General features: G+C 36.9%; 2 non-coding genes across 2 annotated transcripts; one reads left to right on the top strand and one right to left on the bottom strand.

Annotated features, from left to right (window-relative positions):
* Window positions 1-262: 262 nt before the first annotated feature.
* Window positions 263-368, bottom strand: LOC128294430 (small nucleolar RNA R71). The gene has a single exon (XR_008284741.1). It is a non-coding gene; the product is annotated as a small nucleolar RNA R71 (small nucleolar RNA).
* Window positions 369-11,071: 10,703 nt separating this feature from the next.
* On the top strand, window positions 11,072-11,178 carry LOC128295042 (small nucleolar RNA R71). The gene has a single exon (XR_008285349.1). It is a non-coding gene; the product is annotated as a small nucleolar RNA R71 (small nucleolar RNA).
* Window positions 11,179-15,238: the final 4,060 nt, after the last annotated feature.

Raw genomic sequence — 15,238 nt, 5'->3', positions numbered from 1 at the left:
CAGATGCTTCAGACAGTGGGCCAATTCAGTTGAATGCTGACTGATGATCCTCACCTTCATCTCAGATTGTTTATGGAGGTGAGTCACTCCTTCAAGTTAGCTGGAGTACCCAAAGAAGCATTAAGATTAATGTTGTTCCCATATTCACTAAACGACAGAGCTCGAGCCTGGTTGAACTCATTACCACCAGATTCCATTATCACATGGAAAGAGTTAGCAAAACAATTCCTTATTAAGTATTTCCCACCTAGCAAGACTGCTAAGTTGCAGAATGAGATCACTACCTTCCAAAAGATGGATGACGAGTCTTTGTATGAGGCTTGGGCAAGATTTAAAGAACTATTACGAAGATGCCCTCATCACGGAATCCCTTATTCCATCCAATTAAAGATGTTCTATAATAATCTTAATGCTCACTTGAGGATGGTAGTAGATGCTTCTGCTAACGGTGCTCTCTTTTCTAAGTCTTATAGTGAGGCTTATGAAACCATTGAGAGAATTGTGCCAATGACCAACCAATCAAGTATCGTTAGGAAGACGAGTAGCAGAAATACACAAAATAGATGCTCTCGCTTCAGTTACATCTCAGGTATCCTCGATATCCTCAACGTTTAAAAACTTTATTAGTAATAGGTTCAATAATTTTGCAGCTTAGCCACTTAATTAATTCAAAAATACAGCTTGTGTTTATTGTAGGGAAGGGCACTTGTTCAAAGAATGCTCATCAAACCAAGAATCCGTGTATTACATGCATAACCAGAGCCAAAACCGTGGAAGGCAAGGAATGCAATCAAATTTTTATAACCCATATGGTAAAACCACCCTAATTTTTCTTGGAGTAACCAAGGGACTGGACCCAGTAACACCTACACCCAACCCAGACAAACCCAACAATCTAGATTTGCCCAACAAGCTCAGAAGCCAACTCAAGCTAAACTATTCAATGACTTAGAAAACCTATTGAAGGCATACAAAAAATGATGCCTTAATCTAAAGCCATACAACTACATTGAAAAACCTGGAAACCAAATGGGCTAGCTGGCAACTGAACTTAGGAACCGACCACAAGGCACCTTGCCTAGTGATACGGATAATCCAAGAAATTTGGGGAAAGAAAGCTTTGACATTGAGGAGTTAAAAAAATATTAAAGCCCAGCATTGTCAAAGTTGATGCTCGAGATAAAGTGGAAGTTCAACCAAGTGTTGAAATTCCAACTTCACCAGAACCAGAATCTACAAAATATGATAAAGTAACTTCTGAACCAGTCAATTCCGATAAACTAGCACCTTTGTTAGATGTAGAAGTGCCACAACAGACAAAGTGCCCAATTCAAGTTAAGAATCCTCTACCACCCTACCTGTAACACCCCAAACTCAGTCTGGAAGTTTAAGTCGAACTTGGACGAGTTACACTAACGCATTAAAAATTAATTTCTTTTTGGAACTTTAACTTTGAAAACCAGAAATTCATTTTTGTTGGTTTAGGTCATTTGATAGTTTTGTGTTAGAAATTGACTGATATGGATGAGATTATCAAAAGGAAAGTAAGGTGAATCTGAAGACTATTTACAAACCCAAAAGATCAAATCATAGTTATTATAGTGCAAGACAATTTGACTTCCCGTACACCGTCCAATCCTAAATCCGATGTTTTCCTTAACAGATAAGGGTAAGATAAAGGGTGAGTTACCAATCACTGCGTATAACCAGACTCAATACAAATATGAACAGCATACCACATAAATCGTAGTAACGCAAAGAGCTTAAGAGCAGTTGTATAACTAGTATGAGCAAATCTAGAGTCTCACAGAGATTTAATGAAAGGTAGTACAATAGAATAAATCAAAACAGAATAGAGAAGAACAAAACTGAATGGTACAGACAGAGCAGAGCATAGCAGAGTAGAACAAAGCATGTATATTTATGCAGTTGCAATATTTTTCAACCAGATCAGAATGCAAATTTATTAAAAAAATCCTACCCAACTTCGCTACACACTGAAATAGAATTCCTCAGAACTCGTCCAACCAGATCACACCAACAGATAATTGTGGACAGTGCCACTAGTATTTTGCAATTAAACTGTCAGATCGAATACATGTGGTCACGCCACTATAGTACAGTCGAACTACCGAGACAGAAGGGCGGATAAACCACCGGATTATTAAACTGCTAGAACTTCCTACTTTTACATCAACCCAAGTCCCATGCAGTGTGTCATGGCATGCTTATGCAAATTAATGAGCATGTAAATCATGCTATCTCTTAATAAAAGAATCAATAAATATGGGAGTTCATGTTTTGTAAAACAAACTTATCAAACCTCAACAGACTATATTAGATTTCCATGAAGTCACATGCATGATTATAAATCAGAATCAGTAACAATCAGTCTAATGATCACGTGATTCATAACAAGTAATAAATATTTATAATGAAGATCAAACCTAGACTAACTATTATCATGATGAAAAGGAAAGCGCACCTATCGAACAATAGTATAGTAATGGCAAGATAGGGATATCCTAACCAAGGGAACCAAAAGTACTAGTAATAACTATCTTTTTATTATCTAGCCTGAGAATAAAAGGGTTTGTTTTAATTAACTAATTATTTAAACAAAGAACACACAGAGAAAAGAATTGGGAAATTGCTTTTGGGAAAATCGATTGACTTGAGACAATACCTAAGGAAAAATCCACCTAGACTTTACTTATTATTCTAGCTCCGAATCGAATGATTTATTCATTCAACTTATTCCGTAGAGATCCCTAAGTTATATTATTATCCCTATTCAAGACTAATAAAGTCTAATCCCTAGATTGAGTAACCGTGACTTTTCTCTAATTAACACTCTAGGGTTGCATTAACTCGGTCTATGGACCCCCTTATTAGGTTTCACCCTAATCTGACAAAATCTTGTCACCTTATTTCTAGGCGCGCAATCAACTCCGCTTAATTATGGTAAATTTACTTTTAGACAGGGTCTATTCCTCCTCTAAATAAGATGTCTTGAATCAGTATCCTGGGATATCAAAACAAGAATTAAGTACACATAATTAAGAACAAGTTAAATATTTATCATATGATTCAGAAAACAATAACAAGATTCGTCTTAGGTTTCATTCCCCTTAGGTATTTAGGGGATTTAGTTCATAACTAAGTAAGAAAACATCTCAAAAGAATAAAGAATACAAAACATAAAGAAAACCCAAAACTCCTGAAGGGGAATTGAGGAGAGATCTTTAGTCTTAATGATGAATCCGGCTTCTGAGATGGATTAATCGGCTTTCTTGGGGTAATTCCTTACCCCTCTTCTCCGTCTCTCCTTTTCTCCTCCTCTAGTGCATATTTATAGGCTTTGGAATGCCTAGAAACCCTCCAAAGTAGCCTTTTCCAAATTGGACTTAACTTGGGCTCAGCAGGGACACGCCTGTGTGACACGGCCGTGTGACGTGATTGCCAAGCTGTGTTCGATCCTTTAAATTGCACACAGTTATGTGGGTCAATGGCCAGGCCGTGTGAATTGTGAAAGCCTTGGTCGATACCCTCGAAAGATACGGGTGTGTGAGTTGCCCGTGTGGCAAGGCTTAGGCAGTGTCATCTTCTCGATTTGGTCCGTTTTGTCCTTTTTTGGCTCGTTTTTGGCTCCTTTTGACTCTTGGTGCTCTCCTGAGTACAAAACATGAAATTAAAGCATTAGGAGCATCGAATTCACCAATTCTAATGAGAAATCATCTATAAAATGCATTAAACATGGGGTAAAAATATGTATAATTTATGATTTATCAAATATCCCCACACTTAAGCATTTGCTTGTCCTCAAGCAAAATTCTCAACTCATAATCAAAATAAATCCTTCTCAACTTATAATTTCTATCAATAATATCTCAAATTAATCCATAGGTAATCATACATTGGAAATTTAACTATAAGAACATAAAAGTTTCAATCATTCCAAGTTGAGCATTTTATCCCTAAAATATAGGTGTCTTCCCTCATCTAAGTAATTACCTTTAATTCAGAATATCACAGAGTTTTATATCCTCACTAAAGATTCACTCAAATCACTCGAGGCGTTTTAAGGAAAATAAAGGAAGCACTCAATAGTCAATAATGGAAAGCCATTACCATAGGCTTGCATGAAAATCAAATCTCCACCACTTTAATTTTAAAATGATACATCAATCAAAAGGTCTTTAGAGGGTTGTAATGAGGATTGGTTAGGGGGTGTGGTCACAAGTTGAAACAAAGGGTTAGAATCGAAATTAAATTGAAAAGTTGCCTAACTAGAAAAAGAGTTAATCTTCACTTGCGTACAACAGAGCTTCTCTCAGAATATGAAATTACAGATATGCATACATAGTTGTGTTTTTTTTTTGTTTTTTTTAAGAACAAGTTAAATAATATAAAATAAATATCAAGAACAAAACATAGCTAGGTAATCCATTCAACTCAAATCTCGACAAAAATAGGGATTAATTTAGGGGATTTCAACAATAATGGGTTAAAGGTTAATATTAAGGGTAATACAAGAATTAGTTTGTTGGGCTCAAGGGGGTTTACTAGGGGTTAATCGTGGAGGTATGCTTTTCATTGCATGAGTGGGTTAATCCTAAGTGCCTTAATCATTTTGATATATCAAATCAAATGGTGTGGTCTCGACATGCATAATCAAGCAAGTTCTAGAATAACAGTTCAATACTGACGCACTCAAAACAATAATAAAAGTGAGCATGAAGGGATGAATAGATGCTCAAAAGGCTAAAAATCTCACAAAAAATTATGGCTTTTTGATGTTTAGACTCATGAATTCTAATTCAAAGTAATACCTAGACTTGGGGACACAACCTATCATTTAATTTCTTAAAAATCAACTTATCATGCTTGATTCTCTAATGTCTTAAAGTTTAAATAATCAATGCATAAATCCCTATGTTTTAATTCAAGATATATCAATCAAAATCATAAATTGATTAAAATTTATCCTAAATATGATATGCGAGTTTTTCATGAGAACAAGGTAATTATTTAGGGATCTTTTTTTGATAGTGAAATAAATACCCCCCACACTTAAGATGTACATTGCCCTTAATGTACAATGATAGATGTTAGAGAATAAAAATAAGATAGGGAGAGAAGTGAAACTTCCTGTATGATAAATTCCTCGAACTTAGAGTTTTAGAGAGTGATCGGTTTGAGAGTGGAGAAGGATACTCCGGTAGTCATAGAGGTTCATTAGGCCATAAGTCCTGCACCAAAAGAATATTATATCTAGTGGTAGCTATGGTCATGGTCGAGCAGGACATGGCAGTCGTGGAGAACTTTCCCCGGTGGAGTTGTAGTTCCTATATGATGATGAGCTTAGGAGTTCTATATAACTGTGGTAAAATCAGGAACTTTTTAAGAGATATTAGGAAGTATAAGGATTCGAAAAGATATAACCGAAATAAAGAATAAAAATAAAATTCTAAAATCTAATAAAAATAATAGAAATAGTTTCAATAATAAGTAAAAATAGGAAATAATAAATAAATATTTCTAAACATCTTCATCGTTGGATGATTCGCGAGGTGGGACTAGCGATGAGATGGGAAGGTGCTGACAACTCTACTGTAGAGTAGCATCAATGTTGTCAAATTGTTGAAAACACTGAAGCTTGAATCGGGTGAGGTGCTCAGAGATCTTAGCATACGAAGCTGCCACATGAACTGGACGAGAGGGTAGTGGTGGCTGAGAATAGGGATCAAGGAGTGGAGAAGGGGAGATTTCAGCTAAGGCTTTTGAAAGGAAGAAGAAAATAAACAGTGATTTGCTTATATAGGGGAGGGCCACACAGCCTAGGGCCACGCCAGTATACTTATGAGGGTGAGCCTGTGTGTTTCGAATTTTTCAATTTTAGGTCATGGTTGGCTATTCTCCCATGCCTGTGTGTCTTGGGCGTGTGTGGTACATGGCCATATCGCACGGCTGTGCCTAGCGTTGTTTGCTTCTCTCCCGCCCATGTTAAGGTACCACGCTCGTGTATTGTTATCCATGGCTTAACGACACGGGTGTGTCTCATGCCCGTGTCAAAGAAACAGAATCAAGCCTTGTCCCTGACACACCTGTGGGTTTCCATTCCCACGCCTGTGTACGTATCAAGTTCACCCATGGCCATGTCGCACGGCCGTGGGGAATTATCGCATCCCGTGTTTTGAGGAAATCATTTACCCTGTTTTCGCACGGCCGTATTGCACGACCGTGTTTGCCTCCGTGTTGGGCACACGACCTTAAGCATGACTGTGTTACCGGCCGTGTGGTGCTGGGAACTTGTACTTCAAATACTCTGTTAGTGACCTAAATGTTTAAAACTTGAATTTAAAATAATTTAAAATAGTTAGTACTCGGGTTGCCTCCCGAGAAGCGCTTGTTTATAGTCTAAGCTCGATTGTTACCTTGTTAGTATACTTAGGGCGGTTTGTAGAGTCGTAGCTCCTCTCTATCAACTTTAAAATCCTCACCATTATAAAGTTTGAGACATTGTCCGTTTACTTTGAAAGTGTCATATGATGGGTGACTTACCTCTATCGTGCCATATAGATGAATAGATTGAATTATGAAAGGTCCTGACCATCATGATTTTAGTTTCCCAAGAAACAATTTGAGTCTTGAGTTGTATAGTAAGACAAGATCTCCAATTTCAAATTGTTTCCATTGCTTTAAACGAACGTCATGGCGCCGCTTTGTTGCTTCGTTTTATAGGCGTGAATTTTCGTATGTATTGGCTCGCCATTTATCTAGCTCGTTCAACTGCATCAACCTGTTTTTTCCTGCAAGTTCAGGATCAAGGTTTAGAAATTTAATAGCCCAAAAACCTTTATGCTCTAGTTCGAATGGGAGATGAAAACTTTTTCCATAAACAAGTCTGTAAGGTGATGTCCCTATAGGAGTCTTAAAGCGGTTCTATAAGCCCATAAGGCATCGTCTATTTTTGTTGCCCAGTCTTTTCTGTTTGATTCTACCATTTTTTTAAGGATCCGTTTGAGTTCTCGGTTTGCTACTTTAGCTTGTCCATTACTTTGAGGATGGTATGAGGTGGCCGTTCTATGATGAACTCCGTATTTCTTAAGGGTTTTTTCAAATTGGGTATTACAAAAATGAGTGCCCCTGTCGCTGATAATTGCACTAGGTGTTTCGAATCTCGAGAAGAGTTTTTTAAGGAAACGTACTACCACTCTAGCATCATTAGTAGGTAGAGCTTGAGCTTCTACCCATTTGGACATGTAGTCAACTGCTACTAAGATATATTTATTTCAAAATGAACTAGGGAATGAGCCCATGAAATCGATACCCCAAACGTCAAATATTTCACAAGAAAGCATACAGGTTTGAGGCATTTCATCACGTTTAGATATGTTACCTGTCCATTGGCATTTGTCACATAAAGTAACATACCTGATAGCAACTTTGAATAACGAAGGCCAATAAAAACCTGATTCAAGTATTTTATGTGCGGTCTTTGTTCCACTATAGTGTCCTCTGGTTGGCCATGAGTGGCAGTGTTCCAATATTTTTGATATTTCTGATCCTGTAACGTATCTTCTGATGACTTGATCTGCACATCTGCGAAACAGAAATGGATCGTCCCAAAAGTAGTTTTTTACATCATTAAAGAATCGCTTCTTTTTCTGGTGTGTTAACCCTTTTGGGATAATGTTAGCAGCTAAAAAATTCGCGATGTCTGTAAACCAAGGTACCTCGGATTTAGATATAGCGAAAAATTGTTCTTCGGGGAACAAATCATTTATTTCCACGTCATCTAGTTCTCTGGGATTGGTTTTCTCGAGCCTAGACAGATGATCAGCTGCTAGATTTTTAGCTCCTTTCTTGTCTTGAATTTCCAAGTCAAATTCCTGCAAAAGGAGAATCCATCGGATGAGTCGAGGTTTTGCATCGGTTTTAGTTAAAAGATAGCAAACGGCGGAATGGTCAGTGTAAACAATAACTTTAGACAATATGAGATATGATCGAAATTTATCAAAAGCAAAAACCACAGCTAGCAACTCTTTTTCCGTAATAGTATAGTTTTCTTGTGCAGCCGTTAAGGTTTTGCTGGCGTAATAGATAGGTTGAGAATGCTTGTCTCTTTGCTGTCCTAGTATTGCACCTACTGCAAAATCACTTACATCACATATTAGTTCAAATGGCAAGTTCCAATCAGGTGCAATTATAATTGGAGCATTAATTAATTTATCCTTTTAAGTATTAAATGCTTCTAAACATTCCTGATCGAAGTTAAAAGGTATATCTTTTTCTAGCAATTTAGTTAAAGGCTTAGTTATTTTAGAAAAATCCTTAATAAATCTTCTATAAAAACTAGCATGTCTTAAAAAGCTTCTAATAGCCTTAACTGAACTAGGAGATGGTAATTTCACGATTGTTTCTACTTTAGATTTATCCACCACAATCCCTTTACTAGAAATTTTATGCCCTAGTATAATACCTTCTTGAACCATGAAGTGACATTTCTCCCAGTTAAGCACAAGGTTTGTTTCTTCACATCTTATTAAAACTCATTTTAAATTTTTAAGGCAGAGATGGAAACAGTTACCGAATATTGAAAAATCATCCATGAAGACTTCCATGATATCTTCCATGAGTTCATCGAATATAGCTATCATACAACGTTGAAAAGTAGTAGAGACATTACATAATCCAAAAGGCATTCTACGATAAGCGAACGTACCATATGGGCATGTGAATGTCATTTTTTCTTGATCTTCAAGAGCTATTGGGATTTGGAAGTAACCAGAGAGTCTATCTAGGAAGCAGTAATACATGTGTTCGGATAATCTTTCTAACATTTGGTCAATGAATGGCAAGGGGAAGTGATCTTTTCTTGTGGCATCATTTAGTTTCCTATAGTCTATGCAAACTCTCCATCTTGTAACCATTCTTGTTGGGATTAGCTCATTATTCTCGTTGGTCACAACCGTCATGCCTCCTTTCTTGGGGACAACCTGCACTGGACTTACCCAAGAACTGTCAGAAATAGGATAAGTAATTCCTGCATCTAGAAGTTTAATTACCTCAGCTTTTACAACTTCCTTCATGCTGGGGTTCAGACGTCTTTGAGCTTGCACACATGGTTTGTATTCATCTTCCATTAAAATTTTGTGGGTGCAAAAAGAAGGACTGATTCCTTTAATGTCAGAAATTTTCCATGCTATGGCCTTCTTATGTTCTTTTAATATTTGGATTAGTTCCTCTTTCTCCTTGGGTTGCAAATCAGAAGCAATAATAATTGGTAATGTAGAATTATTTCCAAGGAATGCATATTCTAAATGGTTTGGTAATTGTTTAAGTTCCAGTTTCAGAGGCTCCTCAATCGAGGGTTTTTGCTTAAGTTCATCGTTGATCTTAATACCATCATATTCTACTTGTCTTGACGGATGGTTATTAAATTCCTCACCTATCTCCTCGTCTTGAGCTGGACACAGTTCTGTCGTCTCCTCTTATAGAATGTCCTGAAAAGAGTCTTGAGTAATATGATCAATAAAGTCAATGAAATAACATGAATCATCTTGTTCCCTAGAGAATCTCATAGCATCATAAATTTTAAAGATCATTTCCTCGTCACTTACTCTAAGTACCAATTTACCGTCACCCACGGCTCTAGCAGTGGCTAGGAAAAGGCACCCTAAAATTAAGGGTACTTCCACATCTTTATCCATGTCAAGCACAACAAAATCAACAAGGAATATAAATTTATCTACTTTTACGAGTACGTCTTCTATAATACCCCTGGGATATTTAACAGATCTATCGACTAATTGAATACTCATCCTAGTGGGTTTAGGTTCCCCAAGACCAAGCTGTTTGAACATTTTATAGGGCATCAAATTAATACTAACGCACAAATCAGCTAGTGCTTTTTCAATATTCAGATTACCAATTAAGCAAGGGATAGTAAAACTTTCTGGATCTTTTAGTTTGGTTGGGAGCTTATTTTGGAGGATGGCAGAGCACTCCTCGTTGAGTTCTACTGTAGATAAGTCCTCAAACTTCCTTTTATTTGTTAAAAGCTCCTTCAAAAATTTTGCGTATGTAGGCATCTGTAAGATAGCTTCAACAAAAGGTAAGTTGATATGTAATTGCTGAAAAAGTTCAAGAAACTTACCGAATTGTGCATTAATGCGATCTTTTTTTAATGTTGCTGGATATGGAACCGGTGGTGAATATTCCTCCGGTACTGGTTTTCACTATTTTCGAGTTTTTCTTCCCTCCTTTCGCTTTCAACGGCTTCTTGTGCTAACTTTTTTCAGATTTCGCTAGCACTTTCCCACTCCTTAGTGTAATTGCTTTGACATGCTCTCTGGATTTGGTATTACTAAATAAATTTCCTGGTGGTCTTTCCGAGATTAGTTTAGAAAGCTGGCTTATCTGAGTTTCTAGTCCTTGGATCGATGCTTGTTGATTCTTAAGTGCTGTCTCAGTATTTTGGAAACGGGTTTCTAACATTGATATAAATTTTGAGAGCATCTCCTCAAGGTTCAGTTTCTTCTCATGTTGATAAGGTGGCTGTTGAAAACTCTGAGGATTTTGTGGCTTTTGATTTCCTTGTCCACCCCAGGAGAAATTTGGGTGGTTCCTCCAACCTGCATTATAAATATTACTGTATGGGTTATTTTGAGATCTAAAGATATTATTACCCATATAGTTTACTTGTTCCTTTTCGGTTGTGGGATTGAAAGATTGATATTCTGTATGCACACCTCCTCCGCTTGAGTCACACCTCATTACTGGATGTACCTGCGTACAACCAAGAAAACTATCAATCTTTTTATTGAGAAGTTCTACCTGATTTGACAGCATAGTAACTGAGTGGACGTTATAAACGTCAGATGTTTTTGTTGGCTTAGTCCTCATGACTTGCCATTGATAGTTATTCAGTGACATTTCTTCTATAAATTCATAGGCATCTTCCAGTGTTTTATTGTTGATGGTTCCTCCAGTAGCTGCGTCAATCTTTTGTCTTGTGGAGGGATTCACACCATTGTAGAACTTTTGAACTTGCAGCCAAAGCGGTAACCCATGGTGAGGGAACCTTCTCAGTAAGTCCTTGTATCTCTCCCATGCATCGTAAAGTGTTTCTAAATCTATCTGCACAAAAGAAGAGATATCATTACGTAATTTAGCCGTTTTAGCTGGCGGAAAATATTTTAGTAAAAATTTCTCGGTCATTTGTTCCCAAGTAGTGATAGACCCTCGTGGTAACTAGTTCAACCACTGTTTAGCTTTGTTTCTTAGTGAAAAGGGAAATAACTGAAGAAGAATGACATCATCAGAAACGCCATTGATTTTGAATGTATCGCAAAATTCCAGGAAATTTGCCAAGTAGCGTTGGGATCTTCATCCTGCAAACCATCAAACTGAACAAACTGCTGTATCATCTGAATAGTGTTAGGTTTTATTACAAAAGTATTTGCAGCAATAGCAGGTCTAACTATGTTAGATTTAGTTCCTGTTAAAGAAGGTTTAGCATAATCATACATAGTACGTGGAGCAGGATTTTGATTAGCAACAATTGCAGGAGGTAGCTGATTGCCTTGGTTCTCAGCCATCCCATCGGTTGGGTCTTTAGTATCGTCTTCTTGCTCGTTCTCTGTGTATCGTAAGCTACGCCTTATTTCTCTTTGATTTTTGTGAATTGTACGATCGATTTCTTCGTCAAAAAGTAATGGTCCTGACGGGTTTCTTCTAGTCATAAACTATAAAAACCTGCCAAGAGAGAGAAAAAGTAAATTAATAAATAATAAAATAAAATAAAATTTCAAGCAAAATACATGGCTAAAGTAATAAAAATTTAGTGTTCCTAATATTTCAGTTCCCCGGCAACGGTGCCAAAAACTTGATCGCGTGATTCGTAACAAGTAATAAATATTTATAATGAAGATCAAACATAGACTAACTATTATCACGACAAAAAGGCTAGCGCACCTATCGAACAATAGTATAGTAATGGCAAGACCGGGATATCGTACCCAAGGGAACCAAAAGTACTAGTAATAACTATCTTTTTATTATCTAGCCTAAGAATAAAAGGGTTTGTTTTAATTAACTAATTATTTAAACTAAGAACGCACAGAGAAAAGAATTGGGGAATTGCTTTTGGGAAAATCGATTGACTTGAGGCAATACCTAAGGAAAAATCCACCTAGACTTTACTTGTTATTCTGGCTCCGAATCGGACGATTTATTCATTCAACTTGTTCCGTAGAGATCTCTAAGTTATATTATTATCCCTATTCAAGACTAATAATGTCTAATCCCTAGATTGAATAAACGAGACTTTTCTCTAATTAACACTCTAGGTTTGGATTAACTCGATCTATGGATCCCCTTATTAGGTTTCACCCTAATCCGACAAAATCTTGTCACCCTATTTCTAGGCGCGCAATCAACTCCGCTTAATTATGACAAATGTACTCTTAGACAGGGTCTATTCCTCCTCTGAATAAAAGTATGTCTTGAATCAGTATCCTGGGATATCAAAACAAGATTTAAGTACACATAATTAAGAACAAGTTAAATATTTATTGTACGATTCAGAAAACAATAACAAGATTCGTCTTAGGTTTTATTCCCCTTAGGTATTTAGGGGATTTAGTTCATAACTAAATAAGAAAACATCTCAGAAGAATAAAGAATACAAAACATAAAGAAAACCCAAAACTCCTGAAGGGGAATTGAGGAGAGATCTTCAGTCTTGATGATGAATCCGGCTTCTGAGATGGATCAATCGGCTTCCTTGGGTTAATTCCTTACCCTTCTTCTCCGTCTCTCCTTTTCTCCTCCTCTAGTGCGTATTTATAGGTTTTGGAATGCCTAGAAACCTTCTAAAGTGGTCTTTTCTGAATTGGGCTTAACTTGGGCTCGGTAGGGACATGCCTGTGTGACACAGCCGTGTGATGTGATTGTCAGGCCGTGTTCGATCCGTTAAATTGCACACGGCCTTGTGGGTCAATGGCCAGGCCGTGTGAATCATGAAAGCTTTGGTCAACAACCTCGAAAGAGACGGGCGTGTGAGCTGCCCGTGTGGCAAGGCTTAGGCCATGTCATCTTCTCGATTTGGTCTGTTTTGTCCCTTTTTGGCTCGTTTTTGGCTCCTTTTGACTCTTGGTGCTCTCCTAAGTACAAAACATGAAATTAAAGCATTAGGAGCATCGAATTCACCATTCTAATGAGAAATCATCTATAAAATGCATTAAACATGGGGTAAAAATATATATAATTTACGGTTTATCATCTAACATGTTCAAATATTGTGTATTCTTCATCAACAGAGCAACGTAGAGGCATACCAACAAACTTAACAGAGTACAAATTGTACCTGATAATTCGCACACATAGACAATAGTACATTACATTCTAACGGGTCCAACTCACTTAGGTACAAATATAACAGATATACGTACAGATCACAAGTTGTTCATCATCAGTCTAACACGTTCAGATATCACATATATCATTCATATATCATATTAGAGCATTAGATAGTCCTTTTACGATCAAATTTAGATTATAAATACATTGTGGAAGCCAGTGCTTGTGTTGGGCAACACTCACCGCCTCAAAAATAAGATTCAAATCCTATTCATATGCCATACGGCTTGGATACACGGCCATGTCATTTGCCCATGTGGTTCTAAATCATAAATAGTGAGTTAAACAGCCTGGGCACATGCCCATGTCCCTGGCCGTATGTTATCGACAATCTTATTTTTCGACAAATGAAAATGTAGAAAAATAAAGGTTTTGGCACCCATCTAATACGAACTCGATACAGGAGAAATAAAGATGAATTCCCATCCCGACTAATGAATTGAACTAGAAAGATAAGTCAGATCTCATATAGAATCAGTGCAACATAATGTAACAAAAGGAACTGTTACTTTGAAAGGAAGAAACCAAAATGAATGACTAAGTATTGGGAATAAATGACAGAAGAAATATAGCAGGAAAAGAAAAGAGCAAAATAATGCAGAAACTTCACCAGAGGTTTTTGGAAGGTTTTAAATAACCAACTGACTAACTACCACCAGCTGAAATGCAAAAATAAAACATTCCCTAATGCACAGGCTGGAATTCAAACACAAGACCAAACAAAATACAGAAGCTTAACCATTGAACCAGTAGGCTTATTCTTGACATCAAGTGACTGAGTTTAACTTATAAACCAACATTCAAAGGTAAGGGTTTAAGCAAAATGATAAAATTTCCAGAAACAAGATTCGAACCTAGAACCTCACACACATACCTAGAACATTTGACTACTAAACCAAACCAATTTACTTGTCATGAATTTCCAAAGCCTAAAATCAAATCAAGGGATGGCCTCTTTTGGTTCAAGAAGTTCTTAGACGTACTTAAGTAACTTCATATCAACATCCTACTGGTAGAAGCACTTGAGCAAATATTGAACTACGTCAAATTCATTAAGGATATCCTGTACAAGAAACGAAGACTTAGAGAATTTGAGACGGTAGCTCTAACGAAGCAATGTAGTGCATATCTACAAAATAAACTACCCCCAAAGATGAACCCTGGATGTTTTACCATACCTTGCAACATTGAAGCAATTTATTATGGTAAGGCACTATGTGATTTGGGTGCAAGCATCAAGCCCATGTCCATATTCGAAAAGTTAGGGATAGGTGAGGTTAGACCTACTACAGACACAATTCAGTTATTAGATTGATTCTTAGCACATCAAGAAGGAAAAGTCGAGGATGTATAGGTATGTGTAGACAAATTTATTTTTCTTGCTAACTTTGTTATTTTAGACTTTGAAGCAGATAAGGAGGTACCAATCATCCTAGAAAGGCCTTTCCTAGCAACTGGAAGGATCCTTACTGATGTGCAGAAGGGCGAGCTTACCATGCGTGCTCAGGATAATTAGGTAATGTTTAATGTTTTTAAATCTATTGGATTTCCTAACACAGTTGATAATTGTTATACAACATCTGATTTAGAATAATTAGCCATGGAATAGGAACCCAACTCTATTGATGACCCATTGGAACAACTTTTGATGTTAGACTTTCCAAGTGATGAAGTAGGGGAAGAATACTTAGCTTTGCTAGAAGCTAACCAGAAGGGATATAATCCGCAATCCCATTTTGAATCTTTGGAGTTAGAAAGCAGAGATTATGTTCAACTGAAAGTGTCAATTGAGGTGCCATCGAAATTAGAA

This window comes from Gossypium arboreum, chromosome 6 (genome assembly GCF_025698485.1).
Source record: "Gossypium arboreum isolate Shixiya-1 chromosome 6, ASM2569848v2, whole genome shotgun sequence".
Lineage (NCBI taxonomy): Eukaryota > Viridiplantae > Streptophyta > Magnoliopsida > Malvales > Malvaceae > Gossypium > Gossypium arboreum.
This window is presented reverse-complemented; position numbering and strand designations above follow the sequence as displayed.